General features: G+C 38.1%; 1 protein-coding gene across 2 annotated transcripts in view; it reads left to right on the forward strand.

Annotated features, from left to right (window-relative positions):
* Nucleotides 1–8,523: 8,523 nt before the first annotated feature.
* The window catches only part of RBM47 (RNA binding motif protein 47), a 163,277-nt gene continuing 155,539 nt past the window's right edge, over nucleotides 8,524–16,261 (forward strand). For both annotated transcript variants that reach the window (XM_036762395.1, XM_036762393.1), the window contains exon 1: nucleotides 8,524–8,967. The gene's annotated coding sequence lies outside the window, so the exon portion shown is untranslated. The remainder of the gene's footprint in view (nucleotides 8,968–16,261) is intronic.

Here is a 16,261-nt window from a genome sequence, read left to right on the forward strand (position 1 = left end):
TTTAGCAATTGCCCAGTCAGTGAGCACCTTGTTTCCAGTTCTTTGCCACTACAAAAAAATGCTGCTACAAATATTTTGTCATTTTTTTTGTCACCGGCTTCCTTGGAACATATGTCTAGTATTAGAATCTCTATATCAAAAGGTAGGGACATTTTAGTGATTTTATTTCCATAATTTCTAAATTGCTTTCCGGAATAATTGTGCCATCTCAGGGCCCTACTGCAAATGTGTTACTATGCTCATCTTTCTAAAACCGTTTTGATACTATTCCCAAAATTTTGAGATGTTGTCTTATTATTGGCCTTCATGGAGTTATCATTTTTTTTTATAATTTGCTCTCTGGCCTTCTCATAATTTTAGATTTCATTATTAAATCTTCATTTAGATCTATGCATCTTCCATTTGCTTCCTAAACTGATTAGTATTTTAATTTTATTGTGGATTGTAAAAGATACATTTAGTATTTCTTTTTTACTTAATATTATATAATATCACATATATTATATAAAATATAAGTATGTATAATAATTAGTATTGCTCTTTACTTTTGTAACTATTTTGTGCCCTAATACATAGTCCATTTTTGTAAAAATGCCACGTAGTGCTAATATATATGTATCTATCTATCTATCTATATCTATATCTATATCCATATATATATGTATATATATATATGTATGTATGTATATGGCTTTTAAAGGTTCCATTCAGAAGGGGCCATAAGGATTTTAGCCACATGTTTGTACCCAGTTCAAAATCTACTGATCTAGATTATTTTTAGATTAATAAAATTAATTTTAAAATTAATACAACTTAAATATTTTTCTCTCCCTTTCTAAATACATGCATGCTCACCCTCACACCCTCTCACACACTACTCAAAGCTTAAGAAAAAAGTAGTTTTATTTGCCTTCCAAGAGTCTGGAATTTATTATCTTTAGTGTATGTTTTATATTTGTCATTTCTCCCAGTGAAATGTAAGTTCCTTGATGACAGGGACTGTTTTCTTTTCTTATTTTTGTCCTAGTGCCTTGTACAATCAATGGCACATGGTCGGCTTTTAGCAAATGTTTTTTAAATGAATTACTTTAGTATTGATATTTTGAAATTTTTCACATTGTAAATGAACAATTCACTGTAGCTTGTACAGGCAGACTTGAAAATTAAATCTAGAGACTTAAAAAATGTTAAATTAACCTGTGTTAGATCCAATCCAGGAAAAGTCAGAAGAACTTGGATGTAATATGCCAGAAAACCTTCCCCCCCAAAAAAGCAACTCCCATTTCAGAGTTCATTACTGATACATGCATTTTATTTTAAAACTTCCAAAATTTTGTACACATTTAAATATTACTTCTTTCCATGAAAGTGGCAAGCACTACATTTAAATACAATAAAATATTTTTAGTTATTTGAGATTTGTTATTTTTTCCCCAATAACAGGGAGATGGAAAGATCTAGAAAAATTTGTCTGGGAAAATTTGAAGAAGAGAACTTTTGTCTAAGGTAGAGTTGGGAAAGACACCAAAGAAGGCTTATTAGAGGAGGAGTTGCCTGGTATGTTTTAATGAAGATGATAAGGAATAATATTTACACAGCAGTTTGCTACCAATAACTGCAAGAAAATATGTAACTGTCAAAGAGTCATAGACCAAAAAAAGTAAGTCACTCAGTCAATCAGTCAATAAGCATTTATTACATGCCTGTTATATGCCAGGCACTGTGTTAAATGGTGGGGACACAAAATAAGGCAAAAAAAAAAAAAAAAAAACCAGTTCCTGCCCTGGAGGAACTCACAATCTGTTCGTGGAGACAACACACAAACAACTGTGTACAAACAAGTTATATACTGTATAAACAGGAAATAGTGAACAGAAGAAGGCACTAGAATGAAGGGTTGGGAAAGACTTCCTGTAGATGGGACTTTAGTTGGGATTTGAAGGAAGCCAAGAGGCAGAGAAGAGGAGGGAGAGCATGCCAGGCATGAGGGACAGTGCAAGACAGATGGTGTGTCTTATTGGTAGAACAGCAAGGAGGTCAGTGTCACTGGGTTGAAGAGTCTGCTGTGAGGGGTGGGGTATAAGGTGTAGAGAAAAAATTTTAAAAGTGGGAGACATTAAGTTATGAGATGCTTTGAATGTCAAGTAGAGGATTTTGTACTTAATTCTGGAGGTGATCGGGAGCTACTGGAATCTGAGTAGGCAAGGACATAGTTGGACCTCTGTTTTAGAAAAATCACTTTGGCAGCAACACTTTGGTGTCCCTAAAACCCAAAGAGAAGAGAAGAGGGTCATTGACAGTGTCAGAAGCTGCAGAGAGGTCAAGAAGAATTAGGAGGAAGAAAAGGTCATTGGATTTGGCACTTAAGAAATCTTTGGCAAATATGGAGAAAATGCTTTTGATTGAATGATGAGGTGGGAAGCCAGACAGTAGGGAGTTAAGAAGAGAGTGGAAGAAGAGAAAGTGAAAGTGTCTATTTGTAGACAGTCTTCTCAAGAAGTTTAGCTAAAAAGGCAGGAGAGGTAGAAGATGATAGCTGGAAGGGAGGAAAAGATCAAGTAAAGGGTCTAGACTCAAATTTGAATTGAATGCTATATAATATGAATTGACAAGTACCCCAAGGCTCTGTCCTAGGCTTTCTTTTCTTCTTTCTCTATACTTTCTCTCTTAGGTCATCACCCCTGCTCTGGATATACTTTCCTTCCTTCTCAGTCTGAAACCAGGTCAACTCTCTATTCAATCCTTTACTCTTGTTCCCTTTTCCTTTCACTAATCATACTTCCCCTAAATTCTGGGGTAGATTAATCTGCCTCCTTTGACTCTACTGTTGACTGTTGCTGAATAGAACTGGAGGAAAACATGAACTTGTGCTGACTAGAGTCACCACAGATTATGCTGGAGAAATTCAACTGGACCATCCCTACAGGAAGATAATCTTAGTACTCTTTCATTGATTCCCTATCCCACTCACCAGAGCAGCAATTTCAGACTTTTTCTTCTTTCCTCAAGCCTCCTTTCCCTCTACCTCCCCCCATTGTCTCTGCTGTAGACCTCACCTCATACTTTATGGAAAAAAATTGAGGCCATCAACCCTTAGCTCCCTTTCCTCCCCTCCTATCTTATATCCCATTCACATCTTCTCCCACTATCCCCTTCACTCTAGTCTCTGATGATAAGGTGGCCCTTCTCATCACCTCTCCCTAGGACTATTACAACAATCCTTTACTTGGTATCCCTGCCTCAAGTCTCTCCCATTCATTCCTATTCTTCAGGCAGCAGCCAAAATGATTTTCTTGAAGTATAGATCTCACTATTTTCAACTTAAACTCCTTATTACTTCAAGATCAAGCAAACTCTTCCATTTTGCCTTTAAAGTCATTCACAATCTGGTCCCAACCTAGCTCTCCAGACTTATTACACAGAAATCCCCTTAGCATACATTTTGTTTCAAACAAATTAGCATTCTAACTGTTCCTCTTGCATGACACTCCATTTCCTGTCTTTCTGACTTTGAATTGGCTGCCTCCTTTGCCTGGAATTCACTTCCTCCTCACATTTGCTTTTTAGAATGCCTGACTTCCTTCAAAGCTAATGTTAAAGGGAACCCACTTTCTAGATGTGAAGTCTTTCCTGATTTCCTTTAACCTCATAATTTAGTATCTATTTTGAATATCCCCAGGAGTATTGTGAGTGTGGAGATCTCAAATGAGATCATGGATGTAATGAGATTTGCAAACTTTGAAGTGTTATGTAAATGCCAGTTATCATCATCATCATCATCATCATCATCATCATCATCATCATCATCATCATCCTATAGACTTCCCTGAACCTTATACTGCACTCCTACTGAGTTTAAGCAATGTTTATAGAACATTATAGAACAGAGGTGGAGGTACTGGTAAATGTATCACAGTGAGCGCCTTCCTCTCCCTTTTTCATCTCCAACCACTCAGGTGCCTTCTGCTACTGTCTCCTCTTTGATCAAGTAGCCTTCCTCCTTACCAAGGCTAACATCTTCTATCTCTTAAAGTGCTCCTATTCCATCCCCTCTCCTCCAAAAGATTGTCCTGTCATCCCCATTCTATCTCTTACTTTCAATCTCTCCCTGTCTGTTGGCTTATTCCCTACTGCCTACAAACTTGCCCATGTCACTCCTTCATCCTGGACAAAACAAAAACCAAAACCAACCCTCTCACTTGATCCTTCCATCCCTACTAATTATTACTCTATTTCTCTTCAGCTTTTCATGGTTAAACTACTTGGAAAGCCATCTACAATAGCTGCTCCAATTTTCTCTTCTCTCATTCTCTTCTTAACCCCTTACAATCCAGCTTCCAACCTTATCATTCCACCAAAATTGCTCTCTCCAAAGTTATCAAAGATCCCTTAGTTGTGGCCAATGGCCTTTTCTCAATCCTCACTCTCTTTGATGTCTACATAGCCTTTGATGCTGCTGATCACCTTTTCCTTGCTATTCTCTTCTCTCTTGGTTTTTTGGGATACTATTCTCTCATGATTCTTCTACCTGTCTGATTGCTCCTTCTCAGTCTCCTTAGCTGGATTCTCATCCAGATCATACCCTGTAACCATAGGTGTCCCTCAGGGTTCTGTCCCCAATCCTGTTCTCTTCTCCCTCTATACTACTTCACTTGATGATCTCATCAGCTCTCATGGATTTAATTACTATCTCTATGATGATTGTTTTCATGTCTACCTATCCTGTCCAAGCTCTCCGCTGACCTCAAATGTGGTATCCCCATCTGCCTTTCCTGTATCTTGAAGTAGATGTGCTGCAGGCATCCTAAACTCAACATGTACAGAACAGAACTTATTATACTTCCTTGTAAACCCTCCCTCCACCCCTACTACCTTCCTTATTACTGTAGAGAACATCAGCATCTTCCCACTCCCTCAGACTTACAACTTAGGTGTCATCCTGGACTCCTCACTATGTCTTCGCCCTCCCCCCTATATCCAAGCTGTTGCCAAGACCCATTGAGTTCACCTTTGCAATATCTCCTGATCACGACTCTTCTCTTCTCTGCCACTACTACCTTTCTAGACAGGCTTTCATCACTTCACTACTGGACTATTGCAATAGGCTGCTGGTAGATCTGCCTGCCTTATATCTCTCCCCTGTCCAATCCATTCTCCACTGAGCCACTAAAGAGATCCTAAAATGCAGGTCTGAACATGTCACCCCTATTCAATAGACTCCAGTGGCTCCCTGGCCTCCAGGATCAAATACAAGTCCTCTGTTTGGCAGTCAAAGCTGTTCATAGCTCTTTTTCATCCTTCCAGTCTTCTTATATTATACTCCCTGCCATGTTCTCTTTGATCCAGTGACACTGGCCTCCTGGCTGTTCCTGAAAACAGGACACTCCATCTCTTGGCTCTGGGCATTTTCTTCTCTCCACCTGGAATGATCTCCCTCCATAACTCTGCCTACTGACTTTCTTGGCTTCCTTTAAGTCTCAACTAAAATCCCACCTTCTCCAGGAAGCCTTTTTCTACCTTGGTTAATTCTAGTGCCTTCCCTTGTATTAATTATTTCCTATTTATCCATAATCCACATAAGCATGTAGCTTATGTGTATATTTGTTCATATGTTGGGTTTTTTTGTAAATTATTTGGTAAAGTCCTTCAGGGCAGGAACTGGTTTTTGCCTGTTTCTGTATCCTAAGTGCTTAGTTCAATGCCTGGCACTTAGTTGGCCCTTAATAGATGTTTACTGATTGATCCACACACTTTTAAGTTTAATTTGCATTATTAACACTTTTGTAAGTCTAGACAATCAACAAAACAATACATCAAGTTCTGATTTGTAGCCAGGATTTCTGAAGTATAAATGCTCATATTGAAAATTTAGCAACGGGCTCTCTTGCTTAAAGCTGGTTCCAGTACAGTCCTCTATGTATGCCTATATATGTACATATCTCCTCCCCTCCACTTCAGATTCTGGAGGACGGAGGCTCTTTCATTTCTGTCTTTGTATCCCCAAAGCCTACACAGTGGTATAAGCATGTTGTTGTTGCTTAATTAATTGTCATTTATTTATTTATATTCCTCACTTTTTGTGTCTCAAATAGAGGTTCATGAATTTAAAGTTAGATGCTTAGTATTCTTTTAAATCTTAAGTGGGGAGTCAGTTAATAGGGCTTTCCTTAAAATCCCATTCAAACTTTTTATAACTGGTTAAGTGACAGGTCAAGTGATTAGAATTGTAGAGTAAATCCATCAACAAGCAATTATTATGCACCTACTCTGTGTGTTGTACTATAGTTGGCTGTGGGATACAAAGAATGAAAAAAATCACCAATGGCAAACAACTTACATTCTATTGTGGAAGATATAAAAGGGTTCTAGTTCAGTCCCTTCCTTTTACAGCTGTGGAAACTGGGGACCAGAGAGGGTAAATTCCCAGGGTCTTACAGGTAGTTGCCAGAAGCAAGACCATAGAAGGGTGGTGCACGGTAAAGAATACTGGATTCAGAGCTATGGGACTTTGGTTTAAATCCCAGCTGGATCGCTTACAACCTGAACGACATTGGGCAAGTCATTCTACTTTTGATTCAGCGGCACTGACCTCCTTGTAGTTCTGCAAACGTGATGCTCCATCTCGTGGCTCCAGGCATTTGCACCAGCTGCACCCCATGCCTGGAATACTCTCGGTCTCTATCTGCCTCCAAGCTTCCTTCAAGTCTAATCTAAAATCCCGCCGTCTGTCAGGAAACTTTCCTGATCCCTTTTAATTCTAGTGCATTCCTCTGTTGAAGATTTCTAATTTATCCTAGATAGAGTTTGTTGGTACATATTTCTTTGTTGGTATCTCCTCCATTAGATTGTGAGTTCCTAGAGAGCATGGTCTGCTTTTTGCCTTTCTTTGTATCTCTAGGGCTTTGCATAGTGCCTAGAGCCTAGTAGCTATTTAGTAAATCTTTAACGGGCAGAATGATTGTTCCCCTGAGGATCTCTGTTTCTTCTTTAAAACTTGGGGATTGGACCCCTTCTAGGTCTAAAGCTGTGATCTTATGATCTTTGTCTCAAAATTCCCAGACTTGAGATTACTCTTCCTTTCCTCAGCAAAATTATTGAAGTTACCTTTTACTAAAGAATAATTTACCCCCTCCTATGTTTTAAAAAAGAAAACAACTGTAATTCTTTCAGTTGCAAGACATTGTAACCAGAAATCAGGATTCTTTTTTAGGTTTCTGATGTGGCCTGTTTCCTCTTCCAACTAGTCAGGTCTCAAGTACCAAAAGAGATTCCTGTAGGCTAATCCTATTGACAATAAACAGACTTAATGGTTGTTTAAGCACATCAGACTCCTTACCCTTTGAATAAACAGGTAATGTTAAAGGGGTGGCCTCATTTATAGTCTGGTTTCATTGTTTCCTTTGGATGGTGGGGGTGGGGGCAAAAGCCTGACTTGATCAGAAAGAAAGAGAGGTTTGAGAGGGTTTGGCTCTTGTTTTTCGATGACTGTTTTTTGTTCCCTTTCTAGAAACCAGATGTAACTTTAGGTCAGAACCTGTTAAAATGAAGCTCCACTTCTGTAAGCCTCACCAATGCCTCGCTGACAATGGATCAGTAAAGGTCATGGGTTTCTCCCAGTGACGCACCTTCCTGCATGGCTTCAAGACATGCTATGTTTCAGGTGAGTCAGGTTTCTGTTTTTCTGTCCCTCTATCAGACATATGCCAGAATGAGAATTGAAGTTACTTATTTTCTAAGGGGCTGGGGGTGAGAGGGGAGAGGCTTGCTGTTAGATTTGATCTCTGTTCAGTAGCTGGTTCCTTATTCCTCAAATGTGCTTGTTTCTCAGAAGAGAGAGAGACAGAGAGACAGAGACAGAGAGAGGGAAAGGGAGAGGGAGAGTGAGAGGGAGAGACTTGGACTGGTTGGACACAATGTTAGCAGGTGAGACAGGTGCTTTTGTAATTATCTAGTACCAGTTATTTCTATTAAATTTTTTTTTCTGTACATAGGCTTCAATTATCCCTGTTTGCTATGTGTTTGATTCTTAAAGGATGTTTGGGTGGGGAGAGTAGAAGTTTGTCAAGGTCAAGTGCGCTGAGCAGACTTTGCGAAATTCCTAAGCTTTCTCCTATGGACCCAGCGTTTCCATCCAAGCCAGTTTATTTATTTATTAAAGAAGGACAACCTTCAGCAAAGGTATCTGCGCTCCTAAAACAACCGGAATGTGCACTGGCCTTCAGCCAGCAGCGGCTCAGTGAACAGGATAAAATTTCAGTTCAGGTTTACGGGAAGTTGCTGGTGTTAGGGAGTAAAAATCTGGTTTGGTGAGTTTAAGGGAAGGGAGTATACAAGAGACAACCTTGCTACTGTGAAGCGAGAGAACCAGAAAAGGGGGCGGGGGGGGGGGAGGGAGAGTGGGGCCAGGGAAAAGAAGACCGAGATGGCACACTGAACTTTTCCCTCTTCACATTCACGAGTTTTAGCCTGGGCTCCTGAGGGTTCCCACAGCTTCCCAAGTTGGTGGACAGGAGGGAACTGAGCCTCTGACATTATAATAGCTGGACTTTTCTACGTTTTGTGTCCAGGCAGGAATTTGGTTTGAGAGAGTTGCCTTTTCTGATTAGCGCTCCTGGTTAACACTGGAATGTGCGGCTTAGGTCAGGGAAAAGCAAGGGGCTGAATGAACTTCCCCTGCTCCTGCGCTTTGCTGGCTCTTTCTGCAGGTTTTCGGCATTCCAGGGGACTCAAAAAACTTCCGCACACGCTAGCCAGGGAGCTAGCTAATCCTGAAAAAGATCTGTTGCTTTAAGCAGGCACTGGAGGAGTAGCCTGACACTCCTTATTTTGATTTTACATTAGAAAAAAGAGAGGGAGGGAGAGAGGGAGGGAGGATGCCGCTGTAGGTTACTTCCCTGTCGAGTATTTTGCTCTGCTGTGAATGCTGTTAACTTCTGTGAAGTGATTGACTTCAAGCCCTTAATACAGGTAGGTGGGTGTTTTTGTTCTTGAGGGTTTTGGGGGGAGATTATTTTGCTTTCTTTCATCTTGTTTTCATTTTCTTGAGATTTTTTTTAACTCTAACACCCCCCCCCCCCTTTTCCAGCCCTTTTCTTTTGGTCCTTTTGGTTCCTGGTCCCCCCCCAACACACACACACACACACACACACACACACACACACACACACACACACACACTTTATACAACCCCCCCCCCCCCACCTCCCATGATGATCGGCACTTAGGAGGAAGTAAACTGTTAGGAAAGCATTTAAAAGCGACAGCTTCTAGAAAACCAGAAAGTCCTAGACACTCTGCAAAGAAATCACTTTTCCTGTGATGTGAAATTGTTCCCAAGGAAAGAAATCAAATTTTTTCATGCGTGAAAAAGACTTGATTGGATCTGTCAAGAGGCACAGGTGAATAAAATTAGATAATTAAACCGAGATTGTGGCAACATGAATAGCTCTAGAGTTACGTTTAAATATTTGCCAGTCACTAATCAGACCCTTCTCAGGAGCAACTAACTTACCTCTGAGGTCACCTTAGTTTCAAGGAGATGGGTTATTCTGTTTTAAACAGAAAGCTCCAGTGGCAAACATATACTATTATAAATGAACTGATAGCTGATAGGTCAATGAAAATAAATCAAAGTGAAGATTTTTTTTTAAGAGAACTGATTTTCTTTATTTTATTCTGGACCGCCCTCCTGAGACATTTTAGGATATGACCTTGCTTCTAGGACATAGCAACTTGTTGGGAAGGTATTGTCCTCAAGAAATACGGTTACCAATGCGAAATAAAAATCCAGCCACTTTTGTTCGCGTTTTTTATGAATCACTGTTTTCTTGAAGAATAACTTAGAGCGACAATGTATTCTTTTAAAGCCAAACTCACATGATTTTAAGGAAGGAGGGAGAGGGGAGAAGGTTTTCACTAGTGGGCACAAGTATGTTGAAATAGCTACAGTCCAGACCACAAATACCAGTGTGCTGGCAATTGTACTAAGCACATTTGAGAATTGCAGGTGCCAGATCAGAAAGGTGAAAGGTCATGGGGTGGTATCAAGCTGAGCCTGGCATGAGGAAAAAAACTTAAGGCAATACAGCCTAACAAGAAAAGGAAAAATATGATTGTATTTTTTTGTAGTTTGTCTTAAAACAATCCAGTTTTGAATTATTAACAAAGTTCACATACAAAAGATAACATAGGCAAATGAAACTGGAGGCTTATAAAGGGAAGGAGGAGGAGGGAAGGTAGAACATTTTTTTATTTTTTCCACTTCTTTCATGTTTACCCTTACTTTCTTCCCTCTTAAGATACACACAGTCTTCCCGTGTTACTTACTAAATATACTAATAGGTGAACCCTGGAGATACAGCTAACACAATCTTGATTTCACTGCTAGAATTTTAAAATGTGATTGGAAAAATCAGTTACCACAGGAAACGCACTACTTGCATCTATAGCTGTATTCTACTGCTGTTAGAATTCTGTGCCTCCCTAAATTATTTCTGGACATTAGTTTGTCATTATGGTTTAGGAGCTCTCTTGAGTTGGTTTTTTTTTTAAAGGCCATGAGAACATATTTTAATAATCAGAGAAGTGTTAATTTTTTTTCTCATCATTTCCCTGAACACTGAGATTGAAGATGTATGTTGTCTTGATACTTAAATATCACTGCCCAGAACACTTTTTAAAATGGGATTTAGAGAGAGGAACACTTTTATAATCAATGTCTTTCTCATTAGTTCTTATGTGATGAATTCTGTAGCCAGTAGTTTGTAAAAATGTAGTTGAAAGAGTGGGAGGAGGCAAGGAAACTGTATACTTCTAAATTTTGGACCCATTTTACTCTTTAAAGTTAATGGTATTTTCTTTAATTGCATGAACATTGAAATTGAATGAGTATATGGGGAAGGGGGAAGAGATTCTTTTTGCTTAAGGACTCAGTCGACTTTTGACAAAAATGACAAAATTTTAGTGGGCTTTTAATGACAAACATTTAAGGTATGAGAGTATACAGTTGAATTTACTTTCCTATTAGTGGTTAAATTTGCTTGTCAAATTTTGCTTTAAAAATTTTTAAATGAAACTTGATGCAAAGCATGGAACTTTGACTATTTTTAAAGAGAAATGGTGAAACCGCACATAGTTTCCACCCAAGGTTTTTAAGTCCCTCATTTCATTCCACAGGCTAGTTAAAGGGTTCATCCCAAATTCAACCAAAGCTTACATGGAACTGTAAAGTTCATTAGGAGAACATGGGAAGCTTGAGGAACCTCTCTTTTAATAATACTCAAGTTTGGGATTCACAATAAAATTAAGAAACTAGGAAAGCTTTGTTTGATTCAAGGTCACATTAGTAAAATTTTGCCCAGTTGCCTGTCAAAATGATACTCAACCAAAAATTTCAGTGGAAAATTGCTAATAATGGTCTGATGAGAATTTTCATTTTCAATAGAAATAATCTTGATGTTGATTTCCTGATTTAATAATAGTTATGGGTTGTTAGCTGAAATAACCAGTGGTTTGAAGGAAAAGATTTTCAATAATATTCAAATAATGATGGCTTGGGTTACAAAGATAGCATGCTTTTGAAATTTTCTGAGTGAAATATCTTAGTACTGATTGAGCACTTGTTTTATTGTCATAAACAGTAATTTGTCAAAACAAAAATTTTGTTTGAGGGGAATAGGCATACAGCCTTGACCACTTTTTATTTTTGCTTTTAAAATTCTACTGGTGTGGTTTCAGTTCACCTGATTCCTCCCAGCATTTGGTTCCACTAAGGTCTGCCATCTCCCCTCATCTCGGTTTCTGTATGAAAAGAAGAATCAGGTAGCCTTACCATTAAAATTGCTAAGTATAATTCACCAGAAAGTTTGGGCACTTGGTTTCTCTTTGAATGGAAATAGAAGGATGTGATGTAGTCAACCTAGAAACAGGTGGTTCCAAAACAGTTTAGAAATATGGGGTGTACAACTTCCTTGTAGCTCCTGAGGAGATTATAGATCCTTTCCTACTACTAGAAAGGATTGATAAAAAACTACTGAACTCAGTAATTCAAAGTTTAGCCTCCTTTTGTAATTCAAATTCTCCTAGGGCTCTGCTTTGGACTCAGAAATTTGAATGAATTGAAGAAGTTATCTCCTGCTCTATCAGAAATAAACTGATTACTAGAGGCCCCAGCCCTTCCACTCCCTCCTTTCCCCTTTTCTGTCCCTCTTCTGTGGTAGACTTTTACCTTGTCAAGCTAGGTGTACCTATACTATGAAAGCACTGAATTACTATCTGTTATGTGTTTTGTATAATTTATTTATATATGTGTAACAAGCAAGTTCTGTTTTGTTCCTCATCCTCCTGGAAGACTGTCTGGGAGGCAGCTGTGCTGAAATAAAAAGAACCTAGCTTTAGATCCAGGTTTCTTGGTTTCAAATCCTAACTCTGACATTTAGTTGCTGAATGACCATTTAACCTCCCAGACCTGAGTTATCTCATCTATAAAATGATGGATAACAAGACCCTTACCCCACAGGATTACTTATTTATGGAAAGATTAAAATTGGGTCAATCAATCAATCAATCAATATACATCAAGTGCCTACTATGGATCGGGCACTGTGCCTAAGCACTGGCCTTACAAAAAAGGCAAAAGACAGTCCCTAGCCTCAAAGAGTTTACAATCTAATGGGCGATACAACATGCAAACAAATACATACAAAGCAAGCTATATACAGGATAAATTGGAGATAATTAACAGAAGGAAGGCCAGGGAATTAAGAAGGGTTAGGGGAGATTTCCTTTAGAAGGTAGGATTTTAGTTGAAACTTAAAGGAAACCAGCATGAGGAGGGAGAGCATTCCAGGCATGGGGTATACAGCCAGAGAAAACATCTGGAGCTGAGAGATGGAGTATCTCATTAGAACAGCCAGGAAACCGGTGTCACTTATTATCTTAGTTTAGTTCTTAAAGATAACTTTAGATTCTTTATGTCTGTTATTAGTATATGCATATATGTAAAACAATTCAGTTACAGTACTTGCTCTTTTGATTAAAGTTTCCAGTGACTTTAAAATTGGCAGTGCTTTAAAATTAAATCAAAAGTAAAAATATTTACTTTTCAGTAAGTTGTTTTTTAGGTTAAATTTTGGCCTTTCAGATTCCCATGCCTGGTTCTTTAAAATCTATATTTAAAAAAATATAATTCACTCAGCCACACAGAATGGTGAGATTTAAGGGAAGAAAGGCTAATTATTGTCAAGGATTCTCTTAATTTTGCAGTTTGACTTTAGAATATAATCTATGCTACGAGGTCATAGATTAAACCCTGGAAGGGATCTTAGAGGGTATAGAGTCCAATCCTCCCATGACACACATAAGAAAACTGAGATCTACAGGGTCAGTTCACATTTGCTTCTGTTATTTTGGAGGGAGTTGGGAAAGGTAGGGGGTAGAGATCTATCCTTTGTAATTATAAATTAGACTGATATGAAATTTTATTTATCTTTTGCATATTTGGAGAGGGATTCAGCATGTTTACCAACAGGAATATGAGATGGAGACTAAAATCATTTTGTGTAATAATAGCTCATTTTTATAGTGCTTGCAGACTGGACCTCTCTTCATTTCTAATGAAAGGGTTGGACTAGCTGACCTCTAAATTGTTTTCCACTTCAGTGCAGTGAAGGGAATCTAGGTTCAAATTCAGCTCTACTATCTATTTGTGTGACCTTGAGCCCAACTCCCTTGGTCTCCATCTCCTCATGTGCACAAGTAAGAGGGTTGGACTGGATGACCTATTGGTCCCATCCAACTCTAAATCTGCTGGTAGTTATGCTAGTACCATTATGCCCATTTGACAGAAGGAAATGGCTCTCAGGGGTAAGCAAATTGCCTCTGGTCAGGTAGTGTCTGAGCCAGGATTAGAACCGGTTTAGTCTAGCTGTCCTTTCAATACACAACATTGACTGTCTCCACTGGGATAACAGTGAATTATTTGCACCAATGGCACGCCAGTGGGCATGTAAATGCATACAAAAGTATTGTGAAATAGAAAACTGTAATAGGCTACACTTAGCTGACCTAGGAAATGTGAACCTCTAAAAATGTACTTTAAATGTATTCTTTTTCTTGGAGTCCTGAGAATTGGATAAAATGTTTTATATAGCACTTCCCATGGGGGAAAAAGTTTTGTATAAAAACAAAATGAACTTATCACAGAGTGGTTTTAAAATAATTTGATACACAATTTTCAAACTTAAGTTATGATTTGAATTCCAGTTTCAAGTGAAATCTTTGTACCTCTAAAATGGGGATGACATTGCTACTTATCTTTGACAACAAAACAATTTAAAGGATATTTCTTTTTATTATTGTATTTTAAAAAATAACATGGTTCTGGGTACACCAAGCTCCTGCCAAGATTAGGCACATCTTCTCAGTAGCCTTCTTAAGACAATGTAGGCTTTGTTAGCTATGACTGGGAGGGTTTGGTGACACAGAAAACTCAATGGAGCACAACAACTTATTATTAACTGAAAACTCAATGGCCTGATGTTTTTTACGTTTTATCTTCTAAAATCCATGATTGAGTTCTTTCTCAACACAGATGACCTTATTATTTTAGAATATAACTTTCACACTGAAGAATGCAGTGCTTGCAGATTAACCTTTGATCTCAGTTAGGTGGTTAAAGACAAAAGCAGCAGTATGTTACTACTGAAGACTCAATTCTGCTATCCTTGCCCAAGCCTTACGTTTGTGGGAGTTTGGCCTGATGACAAGCAGCAGAATTCGGTCCTATGGGAAGAAAAAGATGAACGTTGACTATACTAGAAGTGAAGAATTTGGAGATGATGATGAATGTATGACCTGAATCCAAACTACTAATAATGTTCGAAGTTGGCTGCTTTACTTCTTGGGATTTTATCATGTAATTTTTCTCCATGCTAAAGGACTCAACTCATTTGGGCCTAATCGGGTGAAAGAAGCACAGAATTCTTATGACAAACCGAGGCTCTGATTAAATGATCTTTGCTACTGAAGGAGTCAACCGTTATTTTTATAGAATTACTTTTGGTTTTGTTTCTAGGTTATATTACTTGTAGGGGAACTTTATTTTAGATCGACGCATTGCAGTGACTTGCTGAATGCCTAAATTCAACTGATTTTTTTTAACCAGAAAAAAACAACACTGATATAAAACCCTGAAAATGAAAGTCTTTTCTATTTTACCTCTCAAAGAGAAAGTCTCAATGTCAGATTAAAATGAATGAGGACTTGCACTTTCTAGCTTTCTGCTATAGAAAGAATATTGGGTTGGAAGTTAGAGGTGTTCTGGGTTCAAATTCTGACTCTGTCTCTGTGACCCTGGCAAGTAACTTAATCTCAGTGCCCCATGTGGCAATTTAATTCTTTAAGCTGCCAAATACTTGCAGATATCTAGACCAAATATTAGATAATATTTATTATAAAGAAAAGGCACAGTACCTAATATACAGAAAAGCTACAACCCTTTCACATACTTATCTCAAAAAATAGATACTATACATTTCAATCAAAAAGATTGATAAGACACTGACTGCTTACTCATAGGATTCCTCTCCTATCTCCTGCCCCCCTTTTCTGGTGAATTTGACAAGGTAGAAATGATATATAGGGATAATGATGAACCCTAGCAGAAGTTACAGCCAGGGTCAGCTTCAAAGCAGAATTTATGAAGATATGGTAAGAACATTTAAAAAACTAGGAATTTTTTCTCATTTTACTTTCAACGCACATAATTCTTACCAAGCATGTTGGGATTCAGGATATTAACAGGTGAGGGGAAACACTTTCCTTTCTTATTTAGAAATGGTGAGATGAGAAAGAAATATAGTTTGGAGAGGAAAGACAATCAAATATATTAACAGAAATTCATGAATGTATGGTGGTGTTTACAGCACTATTTTACTTTGAGAGTCAGTTTATTTTTCACAGGACATAAGGTATGGAGGAGAGATAGCGAACAAGCTGTGGGCAAGTAAAATCCTCTTTGGGGTACTATGAAAATGCAGTCAGTTTAACTTGGAAGTTCTCAAACTTTTGAGTCTTAGGACCCATTTATTCACTTAAAGATCATTGAAGACTCCAAAGACCTTTTATTTATGTGCATTATATCTATCGATATTTACCATATTAGGAATTAAAACTGACAAATTTTTAAATAGTTATTAATTCATTTTAAAATGACACTTACTGAAACATAACTATTCCAAAAAAAATTAATGAGAAGAGTGGC

Source organism: Trichosurus vulpecula, chromosome 6, assembly GCF_011100635.1.
Source record: "Trichosurus vulpecula isolate mTriVul1 chromosome 6, mTriVul1.pri, whole genome shotgun sequence".
Lineage (NCBI taxonomy): Eukaryota > Metazoa > Chordata > Mammalia > Diprotodontia > Phalangeridae > Trichosurus > Trichosurus vulpecula.